Below are 25,902 nucleotides of genomic sequence, written 5' to 3'. Positions count from 1 at the left end.
TTGTAAATAATAACAATTAAATATTGATTTTTTTCATAATATTTACAAACTGTATCATAATTTACTTTTATTTAAACAAACTATTAAACTATTTATCTGATGGTCAAACCTCTCTCTCTCCCTGTCTCTCTCTGTCTCTGTCTGTCTGTCTGTCTGTCTGTCTGTCCTGTCTGTCTGTCTGTCTGTCTGTCTGTCTGTCTGTCTGTCTGTCTGTCTGTCTGTCTGTCTGTCTGTCTGTCTGTCTGTCTGTCTGTCTGTCTGTCTGTCTGTCTGTCTGTCTGTCTGTCTGTCTGTCTGTCTGTCTGTCTGTCTGTCTGTCTGTCTGTCTGTCTGTCTGTCTGTCTCTCTCTCTCCCTCCCTCCCTCCCTCCCTCCCTCCCTCCCTCCCTCTCTCTCTTTCTCTCTCTAAATAACGGTGGGATTTATCAGCGCATAAAACAAAGCTGGCTTCTATACTACGTTAGGGAAAAAACTTCACTTTGGTTAAAATTAAAGTTCAGTTACAAATTACGTTTGAGATGAATCCGTGTAATACTTTCCACCAATTGCAAGTTGAAATTTAAATTTGTGTCGTATCATGGCATCATGGTATAAACCACAGTATCGTTTTTAAAAAACATGGATACATTTCAATCGATCAACGCGATATTTACATTAACCGCAACTCAGTAAATATTCAATTGGTGATATCTTTTATACGGAGAACTCCGGACATCGCAGACGTGCAATGATTGGATAAAAACATATTCATTTCAGAATCGCGAGATCGACGCGCGCATGTTGCGCACGGCCACTGATGTTTCAGGCAGACTAAAGATTGTGCACTTCAAGGATAATTGTTAGTCTAGACGACGATGTATTTCCATTTTTGAGTAAGTAGTTATTTAAATAAATGTGAATAACGTTCTAAAAACATTCCGCATATTAATGACATAATTATCGTTTATTATTATTCTATACATAAGATATAATATCAGCGCAGTAGCCACGCTGAGGCACACAGAGACAGTTGCCTCGGCTAAAATGTGCAGAGCAATGTTGAGATTACAAGGAAAAAAAATGAAAATTTATGTCAAAGAATAAAATCTATATAAGAAATTTAGGCAATTTAATGAATTTCAGTCACTATGATATTCACAAACAAATATTATCATTGAGTACCATTGGTTCATGTTGAGGCAGATAATTATGGTGGACGAACCAGTTGGAAAATGAAAAAAAAAATCGTCCATGACGTGAACTTGTCTGAACTACAACAGGAAGTTTGCGGCAGCTGATTAGATGTAAACTCAAAAATAAAATTTATAAAAAGAACTCATATTAAAACGAATAATATCTAAAGTAAATATAATGTTATTATATAGTAGCATGTCAATGGCATCGCTTTAATGTTTGTGCATAAACACATTCCAGTTGATCGAAAACAAATTCTTCACATGTGTGAATCGACTGGAGACAGGAGAGTTGAATTAGCGCTCAATAAGATTGATATTAAAAATATGAAGAATAATAAAACAGGTTAAGACAGTTAAAAGATTTTTAATAATATATGCAACATTATTCGCTCAAATATTTGATAGATCCGTTTTTCTTCATATTATAAGGTAGATCTATATTATTTTAGTATTTCAAAATAAATATATAAAGCACATTATATTATCCATATACAAATTATGGCTTGACGAAGTTGTATGAGACAGCTGCGTCTCTTTTTTTCTATCTGACTTCAAATGAATTATATGACTTTTTTCTGTAGAAAAGGTTGTTACATCATTGTCACTTCAAACACCGTTTATGGTAACAGAAACTAAATTAAAAATAAACTTGTAGCAGATTTTTGTGTAAAACTTTATTGACACTAAACGGTCATCTATAGCGTCCACGATTCCGATAATTTAGGTATAAAATGTGGTTTAAATGGCCTTTAAAATGCACCAGAGACAGTCTAGGTATAAAAAAATTCCGGGGGGTTTGCCTCCGGACCGTCCTAGAATGACCTTAGATACTGCCTTTTCTAAAATTTGGGGCTGGCTACGCCAATGATATTATACTTATTTTACGATAAGCTTCTGTTGTTATACAATAGAGTTTATTTAGTAACATGAACAATCGTGTTTAACATAAACTATTTTTGGTATTATTATATAAAACATCAATGTCCTGCTTAAAATGATGTCTTTAGCAGTCTTAAACTGATTCACTGAATAAAGATTGTTATGACGGCTCATATTTCAATCTATATAGCTGATGGTTTAAAAAGTAAGGTTGTGCATTTTTAAGTGTGCGATTTGCGTTGGTTCATCAATCCGGACGTTTTATAGAACATCCTTCTACATTTAACAAATTTTCTTAAGGCGGTTGTTTTGTTTGCGTAGTTCATTGGCGTATCTCTGAAGTGCAGCGACTAGTATGTAATACGTTTTTTTCGCTTATGGGAGGAGAAGTTATTTAACGGATCAATGTATATATTTTTGTTGTCAGAATTTCTTTCATAGTGGTGATTTTTTTTGTGTAAATTAGTGTAAATAAGTATTGCATTCATGCCTATTACATTTACTACAACATTTATTGCCAATAATGCAAAGCTAATTCTTTTAATTAATAACTGATCACAGGGACTGGGCAATAATAAAAGATCACAGGGACTGGGCAAATACGCGAACCGGTGAAACTTTCTGGTTTTGTATAAATACAAAAAATAATAAAAATATATTTATTTTGTGGTTTTTCTAACAATAGCGCAGTCTTTTGCTGTTCGAGTTTTGGTTAACGCGTATTACCTTCAATTTTACAAGACGACAGCGATTACACGGTTTATTGCTTTATTGATAACCGTTACACTACAGTCACTTATTAATATCTTAGTTAGAAGGTGATTTTCAAGCGGTTCCGTAGTGCAGTGGTTACACGCTTTCCTCACATGTGGGAAGTCCAAGGTTCGAGCCCCAGTAGAATCAAATTATTTTATTTGTGTTCTATGTTAACTTTTTGTTTTGATGTAGACATTTTAGTTTAAATAAATATGCTGTTTTATTGTAACCATTTATTGTTTTTATTATGCCCATGAAATATATGTGTGAGAGGGTGGGGGGGGGGGGGGGGGTTCGTAAACACATTTAAACTTTTACAGTACATTTCCTTAAAATTAATGGATGCCGCGTGGTGACATCATTAATTAAAATTTCTTACACCACTTAAATCACTTAAATATCTTATACAAAACACACGTGTTTTTATATTAACAAATAAATGCAAACAACACAGCTATTATCCATGTATTTTGTTGTTGTTTATGGTTGTCTATCATAGGCCCTAAGTACTATCCCTTCCTAATATAGAGCGTGAAGCGCGACACGTATTATTGATTGTAACAATGAGTTTATATAAAGAAAGCAGCCGCTTATCATGGAGGAGCTGTGTCCCAGCAACCCGTTTCCCTAGAGTCAAGCACTCCTCGAAGTATTTTTAAGAACCACATAAAGAGCGCGAAGCGCGACACGTTTTACTATACTGGTGGTATGGACCCGTTGGTATGGACTTTTTTAGGTGACACTATCCATGCGCACTTTGTGAGATGAAGCAGATTTTTTAAAACCTGCACAATTCTGTTCCATTAATGAAAACTGAACACGGATGCCAGTAAAAAAAGGAAACCAATGTAAATAAAATGAACTATGAAATATTTTGGGGTTACAACACACAATCATTGATAATGGTTATTTGGGGGTTATAACACAACATCATAGATAATGGTTATTTGGTGGTTATAACACCAAATCATAGATAATGGTTATACCAGTATCTTTTTCTATTTTGTTTAAAATGATCGGCCAATATATTAATATTTACCGTAGAAAAAAATCGTTCCATGTAACTTCATTGAGTTCCTTTTACACTGAAATTCCCGACGCCCTTTGATGCTTTGCATCAATGCTTACCTTGTATTTTTATTTTAAATAAGCGCGAAGCGAAATGCTCTCGCCACCGGTAAAACCTATTTTAAGGCATTTTCTTGAACGTTGAAGTATGCCAACAATTATCCTTACTTGACAGAGTAATATATCATTTATGAAGTATAAAAAAAATAAGTTTATCGTCTTCATGTATCAGTTTTCGATACGAAGTTCACATATTGTGCACGCATATCTAACTTTATAAATAAATGTAAATATAGCTTTACATTTTCCAGCAGACGCATTTGAAGTTCGTTATTGTTATAATTATTTTTATAGTTACATGTACTATATTTATTATAAGAAGTATAAGGAGAAGTAGTAGTAGTAGAAGTAGTAGCACTAGTAGTAGAAGTAGTAGTATTAGAAGTAGTAGTAGAAGTAGTAGTAGTAGAAGTAGTAGAAGTAGTAGTAGCAGTAGTAGTTGAAGTAGTAGTAGTAGTAGTAGTAGTAGTAGTAGTAGTAGTAGTAGTAGTAGTAGTAGTAGTAGTAGTAGTAGTAGTAGTAGTAGAAGTAGTAGTAAGTAGTAGTAGTAGTAGTAGTAGTAGTAGTAGTAGTAGTAGTAGTAGTAGTAGTAGTAGTAGTAGTAGTAGTAGTAGTAGAAGTAGTAGTAGTAGTAGTAGTAGTAGCAGTAGTAGTAGTAGTAGTAGTAGTAGTAGTAGTAGTAGTAGTAGTAGTAGTAGTAGTAGTAGTAGTAGTAGTAGTAGTAGTAGTAGTAGTAGTAGTAGTACTTAACATGTAAATATTTGTTTCTATACTCTACACACTCCCACATGTCTTGTCTTGGTATTATTACAAAATTATGTTGGTTATGCCTGATCTAAAAGGTATCATGGATTATTTTTATTAGGAGTCTGACCAAATTGGGAATTTTTTATCGACAAAATTGGCCACTTTGGGAATTTTTGCTTCGATGAAACGGCTCATTCGGGAAAAATGTGAATTTATCATGCTTAAATAGTTCAGTGGTTTAATAAATAAATTAGTTTTTATTTGTTATTTTGTCTTCTTTATATAAACAGATGCAATATTGGGCATGTTCAACGTTTATTCAAGTACTGCAGTTTTGTTTTTCAGTTACAGTAACTCTCTGAGATAAGAACTGTACAGTCAAAGCCTTATAGCAGATAGTTTTGACCAAAACAAACACTGGTTAGTCACACATGTTATAAGACACTTCATTCTTAAAATAACATAAAATAATAATGTATTTTTCTTTTTATTTTTTTGGAAATTGGGTTTGGGATCGGGTCCGTTTGCTTTGGGAGTGCCTCCGTTTTCCGGAGGCGCAGACAGTGCTGAAAAACCCCTGAACATAGATGAGAGATGCTTTAAGAAAATGATCAAATGGGCTTAAATGACAATTTCGTTACAGAATGTTAAAAAAAATCACTTTCACTTATGGGCGTGGATGAATTCATTGTAATAGTTTGTCTACGAGTTTTTGCATAAAGTGGCGGTATTCGTCCACATCTACTTGTAAGTTTGCAAATTGGCGTCAATTTTTACTAGCTTTCAGAACCAGAGGGCACTGATTATTAATATAACGTTAATTTTCCTTCAAAAGATAATGCGTGCAAAACATACATGGTTTAATGTTTAGTGCCTGTTTCTTGAGCCTGCTTTCTCAAAAGATACATTTATGTTTACAGTCCATAATATATGTGTGCTATACACATAAAGTGCTTTGATATGAAAGCAAGTGGAGGAGCCTATTTTTATGGTAGCTTGTTTTCGGAAACATTTAACTGAAATTAATCAAATTCATAACACCATTAAACATTGCATCAGTGTTTGGTAATTGCATGCACTATCATATGGCGATATTATGTCACACTTTCAAACCATATTTAAATCACTAGATTTATATTAAGTAAAGTTTGCAATACCAAACAATACCAGGGGTTTCACTGGCCCTAAATAAGTTGTCGCCACTTTTTCGCGACGTGAAAACTGTCGGTTATTCCAACCTTATTAATAAAAACAATCATTTAAAGAAACCTTACTCCATTTATGTCATTGACTATATTATCACTTTAAAAAGTATGTTATTACATAAAAAACAATAAGTACCTTCATAAGTCATACCTTCATAAGTCATAATAAGCTTTATTTGTACATAAATAACTGTTTTTTCAACTTGATAAACAACACAGATAACCAAAATAATATAATAATGTTAACATCAATGCATTAAACATTATGCTGCATAAATGTTTGAAAATTAATTATTTAAACATATAATCACACCAATGAACATATTTTGAAAGGGAAAAAGAAATATTAAACATAAGAAAGTAAAGTTTCTCACTTAAAATTGTTAAACTGTTATATATGGTCATTATACATCAGCTTCTGTTGTTAAAACGTTTTATGTTAGTGGTGGATGATTTCCAGGTTCAATTAAATGAATGTTTTAACGCCTTTTTGCTGACAGAAAGGCCCAGATAATTGCCACCATCCATTCTAGTTGCCTGAAATAACATAAAACATATTTTTTTGCAAACTATAAACAACACACCAACACATAAATTTCCCTATCTTTAAATGTCCGAATTATAACATATCCGAAATAAAGTACACCGAGTTAATGATATACTTTTTATTAGCTCATCTGATTGCTCAGGTGAGCTTTTGTGACCGGTCTTTGTCCGTCATATGTCCGTCAGTCCGTCTGTTAACCTTTGCTCGTAAACACTGTAGAGGCCACATTTCTTGTCCGATCTTCATGAAACTTTGTCAGAAGCTTTGTCTCAATGAAATCTCGGTCGAGTTCGAGACTGGGTCGTGCCGGGTCAAAAAGTAGGTCACTAGGTCAAAACAAAAAAAAATATTGTAAACACTGTAGAAGTCATATTTTATGGCCAATCTTTATGTTAATTTGTCAAAATGTTTGTCTTGATGATATCTTGGTTGAGTTCAAAAGTGGTTCTGGTCTGTTGAAATACATGGCCGCCAGTGGCGGGCAGTTTTCCTTATTTGGCTATAGAGAAACATTGTAAAAACACTCTAGAAGTCACAATTTTCGCTCAATCATCATAAAAGTTAGTTAAATAATTGGTTTTATTAATATCTTGGACGAGTTCGAAAATGATCGGTGAAAAAACATGGGGCATTTTCTCTATATGTTTATAGTGAAAACATGTGAACACTCTAGAAGTCACATTTTTGGCCAAATTTTCAAGAAATTTGGTCTAAATGTTTGCCTTAATGATATGTTGTTTGAGTTCAAAAGAGGTTTCGGTCTGTTGAAAAACGGGGGCAGTTTTCCTTATTTGGCTATAGAGAAATCTTGTAAACACACTAGAAGTCTCAATTTGTGTACAATCATTATGAAAGTTGGTCAATATCTCGGAGGAGTTCGAAAATGGTCCAGATCAGTGAAAAAAATGGCAGCCAGTGGGCGGAGCATTTTTCTCTATATGTACCGGTATATAGTGGCAGTTTTCCCTATTTGGCTATATAGAACACTTGTAAACACTCAAGAAGTCACAATTTTGGCCCAATCATCATGAACATTGGTCAAAACATTTGTTTTATTGATATCTCGAACGAGTTCGAAATTGGTTCAGATCGGTGAAAAAACATGGCCGCCAGTGGGCGGGGCATTTTTCTCTATATGTATATAGTGAAAACATGTAAACACTCTAGAAGTCACATTTTTGGTCCAATGTTCATGATTTGTCAAAACTTTTGTTTCCTAGATACGTGTGTTAAGTTCGAAAATGGTTCCGGTCCGTTAAAAAACATAGTTGCCAGTGGGACTGGGCAGTTTTCCTTATATTTATATAATAAGAAGGCTTGTTAAGAATCATAAATTGAGGTCATGGAACATGGGGGACAACTTCTAAATATTGCATTTACGTTTAACAGTAGTTACTCCCCTTTGACTATTTATAGTCAATAGTCATACATTGTAGTTGTGTGTATCCTTGTAAACACTCTAGAGGTCAACCTTTTGTTTCAGATTTTATGAATCTTGGTCATAATAAATATTTGTATGCCCCCCTTCGAAGAAGAGGGAGTATATTGTTTTGCACATGTCGGTCGGTCCGTCTGTCAGTCCTCCACCAGATGGTTTCCGGATGATAACTCAAGAACGCTTAGGCATATGATCATGAAACTTCATATGTATATTGATCATGACTGGCAGATGACCCCTATTAATTTAGGTCACTAGGTCAAAGGTCAAGGTCACTGTGGCTCTAAATAGTAAAATGGTTTCCGGATGATGACTTAAGAATGCTTACGCCTAGGATCATGAAACTTCATAGGTACATTGATCATGACTGGCAGATGTCCCCAATTGATTTTCAGGTCACTATGTCAAAGGTCAAGGTCACAGTGACTCGAAACAGTAAAATGGTTGCCTGACGATAACTTAAGAATAATTAGGCCTGGAATCATGAAACTTCATAGGTACATTGATCATGACTTGCAGATGACCCCTATTGATTTTCAATTCACTGGTTCAAAGGTAAAGGTCACAGTGACAAAAAACGTATTCACACAATGGCTGTCATAACAACTGACAGCCCATATGGGGGGCATGCATGTTTTACAAACAGCCCTTGTTATAAGCAAAGTTTGATGTTTGATTAGGGGGGTCAACTCAAAATATATGTAACCAGGTCAAATCTTACAAAAACAAAAACACTCCATACGCCAGCGTTTTGGTTCAATAATGATGAAACTTGACCAGGATGCTTGTCTGGACAAGATATAGGTCATGTCTGACGTTTGGTAAAGATTGAATAAACCGACTTTTCTCAGGTGAGCGAACTAGGGCCATCTTGTTTCAGAAATTGTTGGTATCTTAATCAAATTATATCCTTCCCAGAACATTATGATAATGAAACTATTAAACAGAAAAGCTCACAATTACCTGTTGAAACAAGTTTTTATTTGTTTTTGTGGAGAAATTAAATGCTTTTGCCAGCCCCATGGTTTTGATTAAAGAAATAGCGGCCGTAATGATCATTATGATTATTGATCGTCGTGACAGTTTGTCCCCGTGTTACTTAATTTATTGCTCAATATCATAAAGGAGCCGTTAATCCGATAATAACCCTCATAAAACTTGACAATAGCAGTAAAATCACCGTTTGTAACACTTACACGCTCAAGTGATTTCACCGCACTGTAGGTCGCTTACATCGCCGTTACCGATTTTTTTTAATTCGCCACCTAAACAAATTGGAGCCACTTTAAAAAATTTAGCGCCAAATGGCGCTAAATTTTTAAAAGTGGCTCCATTTGGCGCCAATGGCGATCGACAGTGAAACCCCTGTTAACGAAGATAAAATTAAACGGTTAAGGTACCGTTCAGCCTATAGTCATGTGATATAAACAAAGATGCAAGATGAGATGTTGATATCATTCGGAAAGTGTTTAAGTTTTATAAGACTGGTGAATTACTTATCCTAACTGGTGATATATCTTTACCACTAAAATTTCCTGCTACTCTGATTAAATCAATTGTGCTAAATCTCTGCTGCCTGCTGGTAGTAGTATTTACATATCAATTTCATCATGTAAGCAAGAGGCTGACACCCCCGTTAGGCTACTGTGTGTATAGATCATAGTTTAACATGGATTAGTCAATGTTTTTGTAGGGTCACGTGACTTTCTAGCGTGTATAAACGGTGTTTTGAGGTATCGAGTTCCTGTCACCGTAAGAAGCGTGTCGAGAGAAAAAGGGCAACTGACTGTTAATACACAATAGAATATATTAGGTAGTTTTGGCTTCACAGTAGTCTCCTAGCAGTGTTAGGGATGAACTGAGTCAAACCATTCCATATATCTAAACCCTGTTAGAAGAACGGTGCGTTAGCAGACCAGTTTATCTATGTAAGATCTACTAGCTCCTGTGTGACGGTGCTAAAGCAGGAATAGGTTCCATGCTCAAGGTTTGGAGTGCATGGCGGGTTTTCCTGGTATAGATCTGGTAGCTTCTGCGTGACGGTTCCGTAGTAGGAATAGGTTCCATACTCGCGGTTTGGAGTGTATGGTGACTTCAGTATTGAAACGCCCAGCTAGTATTGTATCGTCCACTGTGTGCATGATATATGTGTGGACTGTTTTAGGGCATAGGGTATTCTAGCCGGCGAAGTGAAAGCACGGTGACTGTATTTAATAATCGCACAGGAAGGCGTTTTTAGGTGTCTCAGTTTTTGTTGTTAGTTTTGATTGAAGTTAATTAATTCATGTTTATATGCCCCAATCATTTGTTAAGAATATCTAATAAAAAGCCAGGTAGGCTAAAGGAAAATTATTCGTATATCCAATCAGCATGATCACACCCCTGTATACATTACACTGTTTAGTCATAAGGCGACGTATGCCCATAGTACACGTTGCATACGGTAAGTGACCGTTTACGTATTCGGTTATATTTTTACTGAATAAAGTCAATCTTATAATTTAATATTTTTAGTTTTTAAGCTAAATTATGAAATGCTCTCCCTTATTAATCTCAAGAAATAAATAACTTAACAGTGAGAAACGAAACACAACAAATGCACTGGGCAACACAAAAATGCACTGGAAAAACTCACAAACATGAACAAAACTGAGTCAAAGCATTGGAATGGTAGATACCTCAATACCTCAGATATGGTCCATAATTATTCATTTAATAGTGACGAGTGCATGAGACTCATCATTATTGCATCATTTTTTAATTAAATAAATACATTAAAATACATTTCAGTTGACCAAATCAAACAAAGTGGAAAACTATGCGAGCGTACTTTCATTTTTAGCTCACCTGAGCACAACATGCTCATGGTGAGCTTTTGTGATCGCCTTTTGTCCGTGGTCCGTTGTCCGTCGTACGTTGTCCGTTGTGCGACGTCAACATTTGCCTTGTTCACTCTCTAGAGGCCACATTTATTGTCCAATCTTCATGAAAGTTGGTCAGAAGATTGGTTTCAATGATATCTTGGATGAATTCGAAAATGGTTACGTTTGCTTGAAAAACATGGCTGCCAAGGGAAGGGGCATTTTTCTTTATATGGCTATATATGGCTATAGTAAAATCTTTTTAACACTCTAGAGGCCACATGTATTGTCTGATCTTCATGAAACTTGGTCAGACGATTCATCCTAATAATATCTTGGACAAGTTCGAAAATGAAGCCGGTTGGTTAAAAAACATGGCCGCCAGGGGGCGGGGCATTTTTCCTTTTATGGTTAAAGTAAAACCTTGTTAACACTCTAGAGGCCACATTTATCGCCCAATCTTGATTAAATATGGTCAGAAGATTTGTCTTAATAATATCTTGGATGAGTTCGAAAATGGTTACGTTTGCTTGAATAACATGGCTGCCAAGGGGCGGGGCATTTTTTCTTATATGGCTTTATAAGGCTATGGTATAATCTTGTTAACACTCTAGAGGCCACATTTATAGTCCGATCTCCATGAAACTCGGTCAGAAGATTCATCCCAATAATTTCTTAGACGAGTTAAAAAATGATGCCGGTTGGTGGAAAAACATGGACACCACAGGGGCGGGGCTATTTTCCTGATATGGCTTTAGTAAAACTTTGTTAACACTCTAGAGGTCACATTTATTTTCCGATCATCATGGAACTTGGTCAGAAGATGTGTCCCAATGATGTCTTGGATGAGTTCGAAAATGATTTTGGTTGCTTTAAAAACATGGCCACCAGGGACGGGGCCTTTTTCCTTATATGCCTATATATGGCTATAGTAAAACCTTGTTTACACTCTAGAGGCCACATTTATTGTCCAATCTTCATGAAATTTGGTCAGACGATTGGTCTCAATGATATCTTGGATAAGTTCGAAAATAATTATGTTTGCTTGAAAAAAATGGCTTCCAAGGGGCGGGGCATTTTTCCTTATATGGCTATAGTAAAATCTTGTTATTACTCTAGAGGCCACACTTACTGTCCGATCTTCATGAAACTTGGTCAGACGATTCATCCCTATAATATCTTGGATGAGTTAAAAAAATGATGCCGTTTGGTTGAAAAACATGGCTGCCAGGGGGCGGGGCATTTTTCCTTATATGGCTTTAGTAAAACCTTGTTAACACTCTAGAGGCCACATTTATTTTCCGATTTTTGTGAAACTTGGTTAGAAGATTCTTCCCAATAATATCTTGTTATCTCAGGTTAGCGACATTGTGCCTTTCAGGCCCTCTTGTTTAACTTGCGGTGTACTTTGACACATTTTAAAACATTTCTTGCGATTTAAATTCGTGCAATGACTAATGCATTCAGTTCTACTCCTTTCTTGTTCTGTTTAGAACTGGATATAACCATCAAAATGAGTATAAACAAAGATCTGTTTATAGATCTTTGGTATAAATAACACTTAATGTAATTCAGACATATTGAACATTGATGCCTTGTTACTTAAATTTAATGTTTAGCAAGCATTCCAAAGATATGATTTCATAAGCTGTAAATAACTACAAGTCATTGAAATATGTTCCCAATTTATCTATATCTAAAGTTGTCGTCTTTCTATGGTTTTCGCAACTCCATTCTTGCACAGTTGAGTGAAGCCTATACTGCGTTCTTGCGATGTAGAAAGTTGGCCGGGACTGTTAACATATCAAAATGGCGGACAATATATTTTGTTGTAAGGATATTGACCTTATCTCAACAGTTCTTTATATTACTTAATTATATGCCTTAACGACTGCAATAACCAAGTAAGTGTAACGTCTCTTTTACACATTTTAGTAGTTTTATCAATTTAATGAACAATTATTTTTAAACAAGACCCTGATGGCTCATCATCAACCTAAAAACCAACTTAAAAAAGTACTTGCCCTGATGGTAATGAAATATTACATTAACTGTAAACCTCATATTTTTTAATAAAGATCAAAATAATACACCACAAAACCTTTTTAGCTCACCTGTCACGAAGTGACATGGTGAGCTTATGTGACCGTGTGATGTCCGGCGTCCGTATATGCGTGCGTCCGTCCGTCAACAATTTGTTTGTGTAGACAGTAGAGGTCACAGTTTTCATCCAATCTTTATGAAATTAGGTCAGAATGTTTATCTTGATATAATCTGGGTTGGGATTGTATTTGGGTCATCTGGGATCAAAAACTAGGTCACTAGGTCAAAAACTAGGTCACATAATAGGTCAAATAATAGAAAAATCTTGTGTAGACCATAGAGGTCGCAATTTTCATTCAATCTTTATGAAATTTGGTCAGAATGTTTATCTTGATAAAAATCTGGGTTGGGATTGTATTTGGGTCATCTGGAATAAAAAACTAGGCCACTAGGTCAAAAACTAGGTCAAATAATAGAAAAACCTTGTGTAGACAAAAGAGGTCACAGTTTTCATCCAATCTTTATGAAATTTGGTCAGAATATTTATCTTGATGAAATCTGGGTGTGGATTGTATTTGGTTAGTCAGGTGAGCGATTTAGGGCCATGATGGCCCTCTTGTTAATTTTTTCACTTTTAACAAAATGATAACTGTGCAGCAATTAAAGTCTAATTAAAGTCTAAATTTAATGCTCTTTGTTCTTTTTTGCATTCGCCTGGGCGGACAACTAGATTATAAAATATCTTGCCCGGACCCAACTTCTACTTGCCAGGGGAAATAGGACAACTGCAAAATGTATCTATATTGTATATCATAATTTGCCATTCACCACTCTGCTAAATAATGTTAACACAAGGTATTATTATTTTGATGGATTTAGAAATGTTAAATAATTGATCCACTATAATAACCGTACAGGGATTTCAATAGACGCAGAATCCGGCGTTTGACGCGAGCAATTCAAAATGACTCGATTGTGACCCGATCATTTTTTCTTCCATGCATCAATTGAATGATGCATCGAAAAGTTGACCCGCGCGTCAGTCAGTTGACATCTCGAGTTCAATGGTAATAAATCCCATTATACTCCTAAGTGAGATTCATGTCCAAGTATTATAAATAGAATTAGAACACAGTCAATACGTCGAGGGGCTCCCCCCATGCGTCGTTTATCTTTTCATCATTATCTCTTTCGATTAACATGTCACCGTCTACAGAGTGTGTGCGCACTAACTGGACACATGCATATGTGGTGAGAACAGTACCTTAGAATAATGGTTCTTAATGAAAAATAAAATCAAACCTGCGAAAACAAATGATTAATTGCTTTGTAAACACAACTATCCCCTATTTATTTACATCAAACACGACAGTTCCTTTTCGACCGTATTATCAATTGTCAACAATTTAATCCAAACTGCGAGAACACCAATTGTTTACCTGTATTTTGGACAAACAATTAAATTGACAAAGTACACAAGATGGCTTTTCCGTAATTAAGTTTCAATACAACACATGGTCATGAAAGTTCAAAGCATCCCTTTGAAGTGGAGCCGATTAGCATCTATCGAGTAATTGTTGAGGACTGTAAATTTATCTCGTGTGATGTCATTGGCTTGAAAAGTTCATTGCCTTAATGTACACAATCAGTAACGTTTGTGAACGGTATTAAATCGGATCGGATTTATTAATTGTTAAAGGTGTTATCCGGTTATTTAAAAGTTCTTTAAAGACGGTGCCGATAATCATTATCACACCCTTTTACTGCAAACAATTATTACAAACAAAAACGTTAAATGCAAATGGTGAGCGATAAATAACATATGGGCGAATAAGTTGTGAAAATAACACCCGTTAACAATTTTATGCGCCAATACTTTAATTTCAGTACATGTCCGTTTATAGAACTGAAGTACAGAGTTTTTCTACCGGGAACACCAATCACATGTTGCCTTGTAAAACCCGTGTTTTTTGTAAGACCGCGAAATTGATGCTGTCAAGTTCAACGAATGGGAAGCCTGCGTGTTCCAAAAGATTTTGTGTTGTAACTAAATACAGACTTGAAACTCAGTGCATATATTATTTGAATGAAAATTTTGCACCAGAAATAATGCACACATTGAGAAATTTTTGACCCATCGGAACTTCAGAAACAAGTCGTTAATTTATGACTAATATATTGCAAAACTTGTATTTTTAAAGAGTCAAAATGCATCTAGTGATGATTTTTTATGAATCATTTTGTATGTAAATTATGACATGTGGACTTCTTAATGAGATCTAGGCCTTTTTTTACAAGTTGTTGGTCTGCCACTAAGATAGCTGTTCGTAAGATAAACGTCTTTTTCTTTTACATTTATGTAGATATTTGTAACATATTATATAAAAAATTGCCACAATAAAGTTGACAGATTTAAACACATTCGAAAACTTAACTCGTAAGTAAATGAATACAATCACCGACCTTAGTTGTGTTACAATTTAAATGTATGAATGTCTTTTTAAATGCTTAATCATGAATAAAAATAATTCAACAAGACGACATTAGCGTTGTAGCCATAATATTAAAGTACATGATGTTTTTTTAAGAGCCTCGTTATACGAACATTGGTCTATGCCTTTCTTGTTAAGGTAGACAATTTTAAGTTTATCTTGTAAAGGGAAGAAGTATCAAGTTAATCTTGTTACAGGAGACAATCTCAAGTTTATCTTGTTAAGAAGTCGCATTTGTTGTCCAATTGTTCTCAAACTTGGTCACATTATTATTTCTAATGAATAACCAGTCGAGTTCCGAAAAAAAAATTCCCTATAAATTCTTAAGTATTAATCTTCCATAAAAAAGTATTATTCTCTACACTACCTTCTCATTAAAGTGCATTTCCTTCTGGTCTGAGGAGATTGCCTTAGGCTCACGATCCTCTTGTTATATATATAAATGTATTCTTAAGGTCTCCAGATAGTAGTTTACTCAATCAATCAAATCAACATTTAGACAATAGCTTTGGAAACTACACACCTCAGTCGATAATTACACATGAGGTTACCAAATAAAGGCACGTCAGAATGATTATGCGATATTGTTTGTTAAATACATTGTTTTTCAGAAACATTGGAAATAGTTGTATAACTAGATACTTAGATTCAGACAATGTTATACATATACCGATATGATACATATTTATTGTTTTGTTTTTAGCTCACCTGTTGTACTCATGGTGAGCTTTTGTGATAGCTTTTTATCCGTCGTGCATCGTGCGTCGTCAACATTTTGTCTTGTGAACACTCTTAGAGGCCACATTTATTGTCTGATCTTCATGAAATTTGGTCAGAACATTTGTCCCATTGATACCTTGACTGAGTTCGAAACTGGGTCATGCTGTGTCAAAAACTAGGTCACTAGTTCAACAAAAAAAGAAAAACTTTGTGAATACTGTAGAAGTAATATTTGATGCCCAATCTTCATGTAACTTTGTCAAAATGTTTGTTTAAATAATATGTTGGTTGAGTTCAAAAATGGTTCCATTCCGTTGAAAAACATGGCCAGGTGGTGGGGCAGTATTCCTTATATGGCTATTGAGAAACCTTGTGAACACTCTAGAAGTCACAATTTTTGCCCAATCTTCATGAAACTTGATCAAAATATTGGTTTTATTGATATCTCGGAAGAATTCGAAAATGGTCCAGATTGGTGAAAAAACATGGCCGCCAGGCAGGGCCCTCAATCTGTCAAATTCACGGCCGAAATTCGGTCGCATTCCCCCACCTGAAAAGTATACTTTTCTCCCCTTTTGGGGGGAAAATTCCCCCTAAAAAAATAAAATAAATAAATAATAGATAGATAGATGTGTCTCATGATTATTATATCTCAATTCTATTTTAATTTAATCTTGTCAAACATACTTAATTATGAAAATAGCAATGAATATAGTATAAACATTTACACATGTTATAATTAGAGAGTAAGTAAAAAAGTCCCCCAAAAGGAAAACGCCGCGAAAATTCCCCCTGCTATGGGTAGTAACCAGCTTCCGCTAAAATGGATTGAGGGCCCTGCCAGGGGGCGGGGCATTTTTCCTTAGATGGCTATATTAAAACCTTGTTAACATTCTAGAGGCCACATTTATTGTCCAATCATCACGAAATTTTATCAGAAGATTGGACTCAATGATATCTTGAATGAGTTCAAAAATGGTTACGTTTGCTTGAAAAACATGTCTGCCAAGGGGCGGGGCATTTTTCCTTATATGGCTATATATATATATATATATATATATATATATATATATATATATATATATATATATATATATATATATATATATATATATATATGGCTATAGTAAAACCTTGTGAACACTCTAGAGGCCACATTCAATGTCCAATCTTCATGAAATTTTATCAAAAGATTGGTCTTAATAATATCTTGGATGAGTTTGAAAATGATTACGTTTGCTTGAAAAACATGGCTGCCAAGGGGCGGGGAATTTTTCCTTGTATGGCTATTTATGGCTAAAGTAAAATCTTGTTAACACTCTAGAGGCCACATTTATTGTCCGATCTTCATGAAACTCGGTCAGAAGATTCATCCCAATAATATTGTGGACGAGTTTAAAAATGATGCTGCTTGGTTAAAAAACATGGCCGCCAGGGGGCGGGGCATTTTTCCTAATATGGCTATAGTAAAACCTTGTTAACACTCTAGAGGCCACATTTATTTTCCTATCTTCATGAAACTTGGTCAGACGATTTGTCCTAATGATATATTGGATGAGTTCGAAAATGGTTTTGGTTGCTTAAAAATATGGCCACCAGGGGGCGGGGCATTTTTCCTAATATGGGTATATATCATGCTTTAGTAAAACCTTGTTAACACTCTAGAGGCCACATTTATTGTCCCATCATCACTTGGTCAGATTATTTGTCCCAATAATATCTTGGATGAGTTCGAAAATGGTTCCGGTTGGTGGAAATACATGGCCACCAAGGGGTCATGGTATTTGTCCTTATATGGCTATGGTAAAACCCTGTTAACACTCTAGAAGCCATATTTATTGTATGATATCATAAAACTTTGTCAGATTTGTCCCAATGATATTTCGGACAAGTTCGAAATTGGTTACGGTTGTTTGAAAAACATGGCCACCAGTGGGCGCGGCATTTTTCCTTATATGGACTTATGAATCTTCATGAAACTTTGTCAGTATATTTGTTTAAATGATATCTTGGATGTGTATGAAAATCTGTCTGGTCTGTTGAAAAACGTGGCTTGCAGTGTGTTCACTTGTCATGAAAGTTGTTATTTAAAGAACATTTTGTTCTAATGACATCTTGGGCTGCATAAACCTAGTCAGTTCCTTTGAATCTCAGATGAGTAACTTTGGGCCTTTCAGGCCTTCTTGTTAAATAATAATAATAATCAAAGTCAACAGTATTTCTATAAATTCTATTAATAACAAATAAAATCGGGATGACAAAATCTAGTAAAATAAATAGTTTACTTCAGGTGTAAACCCGGATCTAACGATTAAACAAAACAGGTACTAATTTAACTTTTACCAATAGCTTACAATGTATTTATACGAACACATTATATGTTTGTGTAATTATATAGGCAATTGTAAATAACACTTGACAAATACTATCTCTGACGGACATAACGGCAATTTCATAACAATATGAAAACAAAACAACGTTTAATTTCGTCCCCGTGTTTATAAAATATTTTTTTCCATTAAATACAATCTCTGACATGTGATTTTTCAAACCACTAAAGCAATCTTAGTATGGAACAGCTTCATGTTTGTGAACAAATATTAAATGAAAGAGTTCATGTAAACATTTCCAAAATAATATCACTAATTTTGTCTAAAGTTGTTTAAACCGCAGAATATTTATGTCTATTTTGTAAAACGATAGATCATATTTCGCAGCATTGTGTTTGTTCAAAGGAATCAACATGACCAAAACGGCTCTACGGGTGTGAATAAGCTAGGAGAATACACACATGCCTATTATTTGTACTGGTATAAGATTGTTTTTGCTAGAGCTCAATTGGAAGTGTGTCACGGGTAATTTGCAAGAAAGTTTACATTTTAAATATTCATCTTAATTTGATACTATTAAATTACCATACATATCATGGGAATGAAACTGTTGTATTACTGAAAACATGAATGTAAGTGTATGTGTAATTAGCTATATGTTTCAGCAAGTATAAACTAAACGGTAAACTCAGCACCGGTATTGGTACAACCCGCTGAACTTTAGCTGTATTTTTTCATGAATGTTCACGGTCCATTTTCTTATCTACCTGAAATCATACCCGGGAACTTCCGATCACTCTCTGATTGATATATAACACAATTGCAACCAATATCTGAGTTCGGGTTCTTCGATCATAGAACACTTTTCATAAAAGAACTCGGTCCATGTAATTATCATACTTTTTTATGAATAGTGAAAAAAAATGTTTCATTATATTGACATTTTCCTTTTAATTGTTTTTTGTCGTTTCTGTTAATTGCCTTAAATTGGTCCTTTTGCGAAAACAGCTGACCGATGAGCCAAATGACAACTGATAAAAAAACGTTGTAAAACGTAATTTACATGTATTTGTCTATTGTTTTTATGAGCGTACACGTAGTATATATTCTGTCCCTGTAACGTGTGTACTTATATTATGGCGAATACACGTTTGGAAATGATCCTTAATGTTGTTACACATATGTGTTGATTGTTATCAGCTGCTTTCTCACTCGATTTGTTTACGTAGTTTACATTCGGCCTAAATAAGTTTACTTAAGAATAGAACCATATCTTTACTACCATCATAGAATGTCATATTTTGAATGAAACTGACACCGATTAGTCTGCCAAGTAAGCTTAAATTTACTGAAAATTAACAATGTGGTAGACGGGGATGCTCTAAAGAGGGCGCTAATGAGACTTTCATTATACTGGCGTTAATAAGCGATTATATCATTATGCCCCCCTTCGAAGAAGAGGGGGTATATTGTTTTGCACATGTCGGTAGGTCGGTCGGTCGGCCCGGACGTCCACCAGATGGTTTCCTGATGATAACTTAAGAACGCTTACGCCTAGGATCATAAAACTTCAAAGGTACATTGATCATGACTCTCAGATGACCACTTTTGATTTTGAGGTCACTAGGTCAAAGGTCAAGGTCACGGTGACCCGAAATAGTAAAACGGTTTCCGGATGATAACTCAAGAACGCTTATGCCTAGGTTCATGAAACTTCATAGGTACATTGATCATAACTCGCAGATGACCCCTATTGATTTTCAGATCACTACGTCAAAGTTCAAGGACACGGTGACCCGAAATAAGAAAATGGTTTTCGGATGATAACTCAAGAACGCATATGCCTAGGATCATGAAACTTCATAGGTAGATTTATCATAACTCGCAGATGACCCCTATTGATTTTCAGGTCACTAGGTCAAAGGTCAAGGTCATTTGAAAAAAACGTTATGAGCTATTGTCATCACCTTGGCGTCGGCGTCTGGTTAAGTTTTGTGTTTAGGTCCACTTTTCTCATAAAGTATCAAAGCTATTGCATTCAAACTAGGTACACTTACTTACTATCATAAAGGGACTGGGCAGGCAAAGTAAGATAACTCTGGCGTGCATTTTGACAGAATTATTTGCCCTTTTTATACTTAGAAAATTGAAAATTTGGTTAAAAAAAGTATACTTTTTGCAATTGGGAATATAGCCGAATTTCGGCCATAAAATCGGGCCAAAAAACCCTGCCTAGCATCATGAAACTTCATAGGTATATTGATAATGACTGGTAGATGACCCCTATTGATTTTCAGGTTACTAGGTCAAAGGTCAAGGTCACAGTGACTCGAAACTGTAAAATGGTTTCCGGGTGATAACTCAAAAATACTTAGGCCTAGGATCATGAAACTTCATAGGTACATTTATTATGACTTGCAGATGACCCCTATTGATTTTTTACTATATAGCCTTGCGTCATGCATAGATTAGTGTACAAGTAGTGCTGCTTTGTAAGTTGTTAAATATTATATGTTAAAGAATAAAGGAAACATTAAATGGGTGGATTTAGTCAGCTGTAACGGGAGGAGGAGGCTGAATATGTCCCGCAATTAGTCAGTGAAAAGTCAAAGAATTTTTTTTCATCAGGTTGGTGGCAACCCTGATAAACTACATAGCAACTTCATTTTTGGCTTACTGGGGGGGGGGGGCATTGTGTTTCTCAAAGAAATCTTGTATAATAATAGCATAAGTTTTTAGGGGTAAGTGGTTGCATATGCACGCATTACTGGGTATGTGACATGCCTCGTTGTTTTAAAGGAATAGGACGCCAGCTATCGATTAAGGGGAGAAAATTCAAATATATTGTTGAAAGTCTGTCGAAGATTTATTCGGGTGGACAAACTGGCTCGAACTATTGCTTGATAATCGGCCGCACCCCAGGAAACCCGATACCTTGTGAGTTGTGTAACACCATAGGGGACAGTGCTGTGTATTTTGAAAAGAACTTACATAGGGTGAGTAAATTAGAAAACTTAAAATGTTCAAAGTCCAATTTAAAACAACTGTGTATTAACATTGATAACAAAGGTATTGGCCTACATGTAGAAAAAATCCTAACAAATTTTCTTAAAAAATGAGCGAAATGTGGCTCCCTGAAGTAGAAAATCGGGCAAAACGGGCCATGTTCAGGTATTTAGGGGAGAAAAACTGCTTACATTTGAAAGTCACTACAATAATTTAAGGATCTATACAAACTTTCACATGTCTGTCATAACCTCTCAGCAGGGTTTTCCAGAAAACTATTAGTTGTGGAGAAATTTGCGTTTTTTAATGACTATGATTGGAAAACATGGATACCATCTGGGGAAGACCAGGAAACCTTATGCAGGCAGTGACTTTATAATTCTTTTTTGTGACAAAAAACCTAATTTTCAGCCATTTTGTTGCAATTCCTTTGCTTTGTAGGGGCCTATAGTGTATGTGGGCACATATGCATACAAATGTACTTTTAATGTTTTTTAATACATTATATGATATTCTTTGCCTTTAATCCAACATCATTTTAGAAATTTTAATCCTTTGTCTGATATATAATGCGGTTATTCAATGTCCACTTTTGATATGTAAAGCTGATAGTCATATCTTAATAACTAACTCGTTTGCCAGTTTGTGCTAAAATTACATTGTATCACAATAATTAAAAGAGCAAAATAAAGTGAGTATAGGTAAATTGTCTTCAACATTCAAACATATCATATCAACGTGAGAGCTATTGTTACCGGTACTCTAAATTCTATCATTGTAATTGCACAATATCAAAGACTGTTCGTGATTGTAAATTTGTTACAGCAACTAGCTGTAATATGCGCTTTTATTAGTTCCATATTTGTTGGCAACTTGCATTATTACATCTGCATGTGGGATAGTCAGGAATAGTTGCTTTTGCACAGTGTTCCATTTCATCCTCTTAAAATATCCTATCTATATATCTGTCTGTATGTCTGTCTGTCTGTCTGTCTGTCTGTCTGTCTGTCCGTCCGTCCGTCCGTCCGTCCGTCCGTCCGTCCGTCCGTCTGTCTGTCTGTCTGTCTGTCTGTCTGTCTGTCTGTCTGTCTGTCTGTCTGTCTGTCTGTCTGTCTTTCTGTCTGTCTGTCTGTCTGTCTGTTTGTCTGTCTGTCTGTCTGTCTGTCTGTCTGTCTGTCTGGTGTGGTCTGGTCTGGTCTGGCCCCGTGTTCACAAAACAGTTTTTGCAATCGAAAATCGATTTTGCTTGTCATTGAACATGGATTTCCATTGTAGTTGATAGGCAAAAATGAAAATCAATGTCAGTTAAAATCGATTTTTGATTGCAAAAATGTTTTGTGAACACGGGGCCAGTGTGGTCTGGTCTGGTGTGGTCTGGTCTGGTGTGGTCTGGTCTGGTGTGGTCTGATCTGGTGTGGTCTGGTCTGGTGTGGTCTGGTCTGGTTTGGTGTGGTTTGGTCTGGTGTGGTCTGGTCTGGTGTGGTCTGGTGTGGTCTGGTCTGGTCTGGTCTGGTCTGGTCTAACTCTCCTTGCGGGTATTATTGACAGGTTAAATTTCTTGACATCTTCTGCACAGAGACCCAATCTGGCTTTTAATCTTCCAGCTGGTTTGTCTGATGTTATTTTGTGCTTAAACAAAGTAAGATGTAATCAGTAGTCATGAAGTTAAGCAAATTAAATTTCTTATGCTTTATATATTGGCAACATAGACATAACATTTCACTATTACAGCGACAGACAATGACGGTAGGAGAATTTCCAAATAGGTAATTTCTCCAAAACAAAATGTAATTTTATTTTAGACAAATTTAAGAATGAAATATCTACCAAAATAGGCATTATTACCAAAATTAATTTCTCATTCAACATTAAGAAAACATTGACGACCTTCATTTATTAAATTAAACTGTAACAAAATATCACAGGAACTTCGAAAGGTCATGGTAGCCAGTTTTACTTTAGTTTTCGTTTCAAAATATGTTGTTGATTATTGTAATTATTTTGTACATTTAACCATACAAAGTACAGTTGATTAAAAGAATAACAATTACCTAGCAAACAGACAAGTTTAATCCAAAAAATATTAATAGCAACAAGCTCAAATCGGTATCAACGTCATGTGTTGAAGTATTGTTTGTGGCTATAAACTAGCAATGGCCAAATTCGTAAAAAGGGGAGTAACAAGTCAGCTCATTGAAATTAAAAGGTCAAAATCAACAACTGGTATTTGTTTGATAGACAATTCTTTCCATGGCCAGTCTGTACCGATTTTTATGTTACTCAAGTAAGCTTAACAGTAAAATCACAGAAAACATTAGGCAATCTAAACAAAATTAAGCGCAAGTTTAGCGACGTCATTTCAAATGAGTTTTTCTCATTATGACGCTTGCCGAATAGCACCAAAAGTCTCAGAACACGCCACATAAATATTATACATACAACCCACATATACATTTTTAAGACATCTATTTTATGTACTTAACAAATTAATTTATAGGACAAAGCAGTCAAGTCTTTCTTTATATTTTCCAAAATAGTGTTGGTAAAAAGAAATAAAACTCGAGAATGTTGAAAAGGCATTATTGATAATATATAAGGCATTATAAGTACTTTTGTATGCATTTGTGCCCACATACACTTAATATAGGCCTCTACAAAGCAAAGAAATTGCAACAAAATGGCTGAAAATTAGGTTTTTTGTCACAATTTTTTTTATTTAAGTCACTACCCACATAAGGTTTCCTTGTCTTCCCCAGATGGTATCCATGTTTTCACAACAAGGTCATTAGACACGCAAATTTCTCCACAATAAATATTTTTCTGGAGAAACCCTTCTGAGAGGTTATGGCAGACATGTGAAAGTCTTTATAAATCCTTTAAATACTGTTGTGGCTTGCATGTTAAATCAGGTTTTCTCCCCTAAATGCCTGAACATGGTCCTTTTTGCCCGATCTTCTACTTCCGGGAGCCACATTTCGCTCATTTTAGCTCAACTGAGCACAACGTGCTCATGGTGAGCTTTTGTGATCGCCTTTGTCCGTCGTCCGTTATCCGTCGTGCGACGTCAACATTTACCTTGTTCACTCTCTAGAGACCACATTTATTGTCCAATCTTCATGAAATTTGGTCAGAAGATTGGTTTCAATGATATCTTGGAAGAGTTCGAAAATGGTTACGTTTGCTAGAAAAACATTGCTGCCAAGGGGCGGGGCATTTTTCCTTATATGGCTTTATATGGCAATGATAAAATCTTGTTAACACTCTAGAGGCTACATTTATTGTCCAATCTTAATGAAACTTGGTCAGAAGATTTATCTCAATAATATCTTGGACGAGTTCGAAAATGATGCTGGTTGGTTGAAAAACATGGCCGCCAGGGGGCGGGGCATTTTTCCTTATATGGCCATAGTAAAACATTGTTAACACTCTAGAGGCTACATTTATTTTCAGATTATCATGAAACTGGCTCAGAAGATTTGTCCCACTGATATCTTTGCTGAGTTCAAAAATGGTAACTTTTGCTCGAAAAACATGGCTGACAAGGGGCGGGGCATTTTTCCTTATATGGCTTTATATGGCTATGATAAAATCTTGTTAACACTCTAGAGGCCACATTTATTGTCCAATCGTAATGAAATTTGGTCAGAAGATTTATCCCAATTATATCTTGGAAGAGTTCGAAAATGATGCCGGTTGGTTGAAAAACATGGACACTACAGGGGCGGATCTATTTTCCTTATATGGCTATAGTAAAACCTTGTTTACACTCTAGATTTTTCCTTATATAACTTTAGTAAAACCTTGTTAACACTCTAAAGGCCACATTTATAGTCCAATCTTGATGAAATATTGTCAGAAGATTTGTCTTAATGATATCTTTGGTTGAGTTCGAAAATGGTTACGTTTGCTTGAATAACATGGTCACCAAGGGGCGGGGCATTTTTCCTTATATGGCTATATAAGGCTATAGTAAAATCTTGTTAACACTCTAGATGCCACATTTATAGTCCGATCTTCATGAAACTCGGTCAGAAGATTAATCCCAATAATATCTTGGACGAGTTCAAAAATGATGCCGGTTGGTTGAAAAACATGGACACCACAGGGGCGGATCTATTTTCCTTATATGGCTATAGTAAAACCTTGTTTACACTCTAGAGGTAACATTTATTTTCCGATCATCATGAAACTTGGTCAGAAGATTTGTCCAAATGATATCTTGGATGAGTTCCAAAAAATGGTTTTGGTTGCTTTAAAAACATGGCCACTAGGGGGCGGGGCATTTTTTGCTCACCTGAGCACAACGTGCTCATGGTGAGCTTTTGTGATCGCCTTTTGTCCGTCGTGCGTCGTCCGTCGTCCGTCGTGCGTTGTCCGTCGTCAACATTTTGCCTTGTGAACACTCTAGAGGCCACATTTATTGTTTGATCTTAATGAAATTTGGTCAGAACATTTGTCCCATTGATACCTCGACTGAGTTCGAAACTGGTTTATTCTGGGTCAAAAACTAGGTCACTAGGTCAAAAAAAAAATAAAAACATTGTTAACACTGTGGATGTCACATTTGATGCCCAAT

General features: G+C 35.4%; 1 protein-coding gene across 3 annotated transcripts in view; it reads left to right on the top strand.

The window, feature by feature from the left end:
* Window positions 1-783: 783 nt before the first annotated feature.
* LOC127845263 (uncharacterized) overlaps window positions 784-25,902 on the top strand; it is an 87,709-nt gene continuing 62,590 nt past the window's right edge. For 2 of the 3 annotated variants that reach the window (XM_052376087.1, XM_052376086.1), the window contains exon 1: window positions 785-871. The gene's annotated coding sequence lies outside the window, so the exon portion shown is untranslated. Of the gene's footprint in view, window positions 872-25,902 lie in introns of all 3 variants that reach the window. The other variant, XM_052376085.1, reaches the window with a different exon arrangement.

This window comes from Dreissena polymorpha, chromosome 9 (genome assembly GCF_020536995.1).
Source record: "Dreissena polymorpha isolate Duluth1 chromosome 9, UMN_Dpol_1.0, whole genome shotgun sequence".
Taxonomy (NCBI): Eukaryota; Metazoa; Mollusca; class Bivalvia; order Myida; family Dreissenidae; genus Dreissena; species Dreissena polymorpha.
The sequence above is the reverse complement of the archived record's forward strand: the minus strand, read 5'-3'. Positions and strand labels throughout refer to the sequence as shown.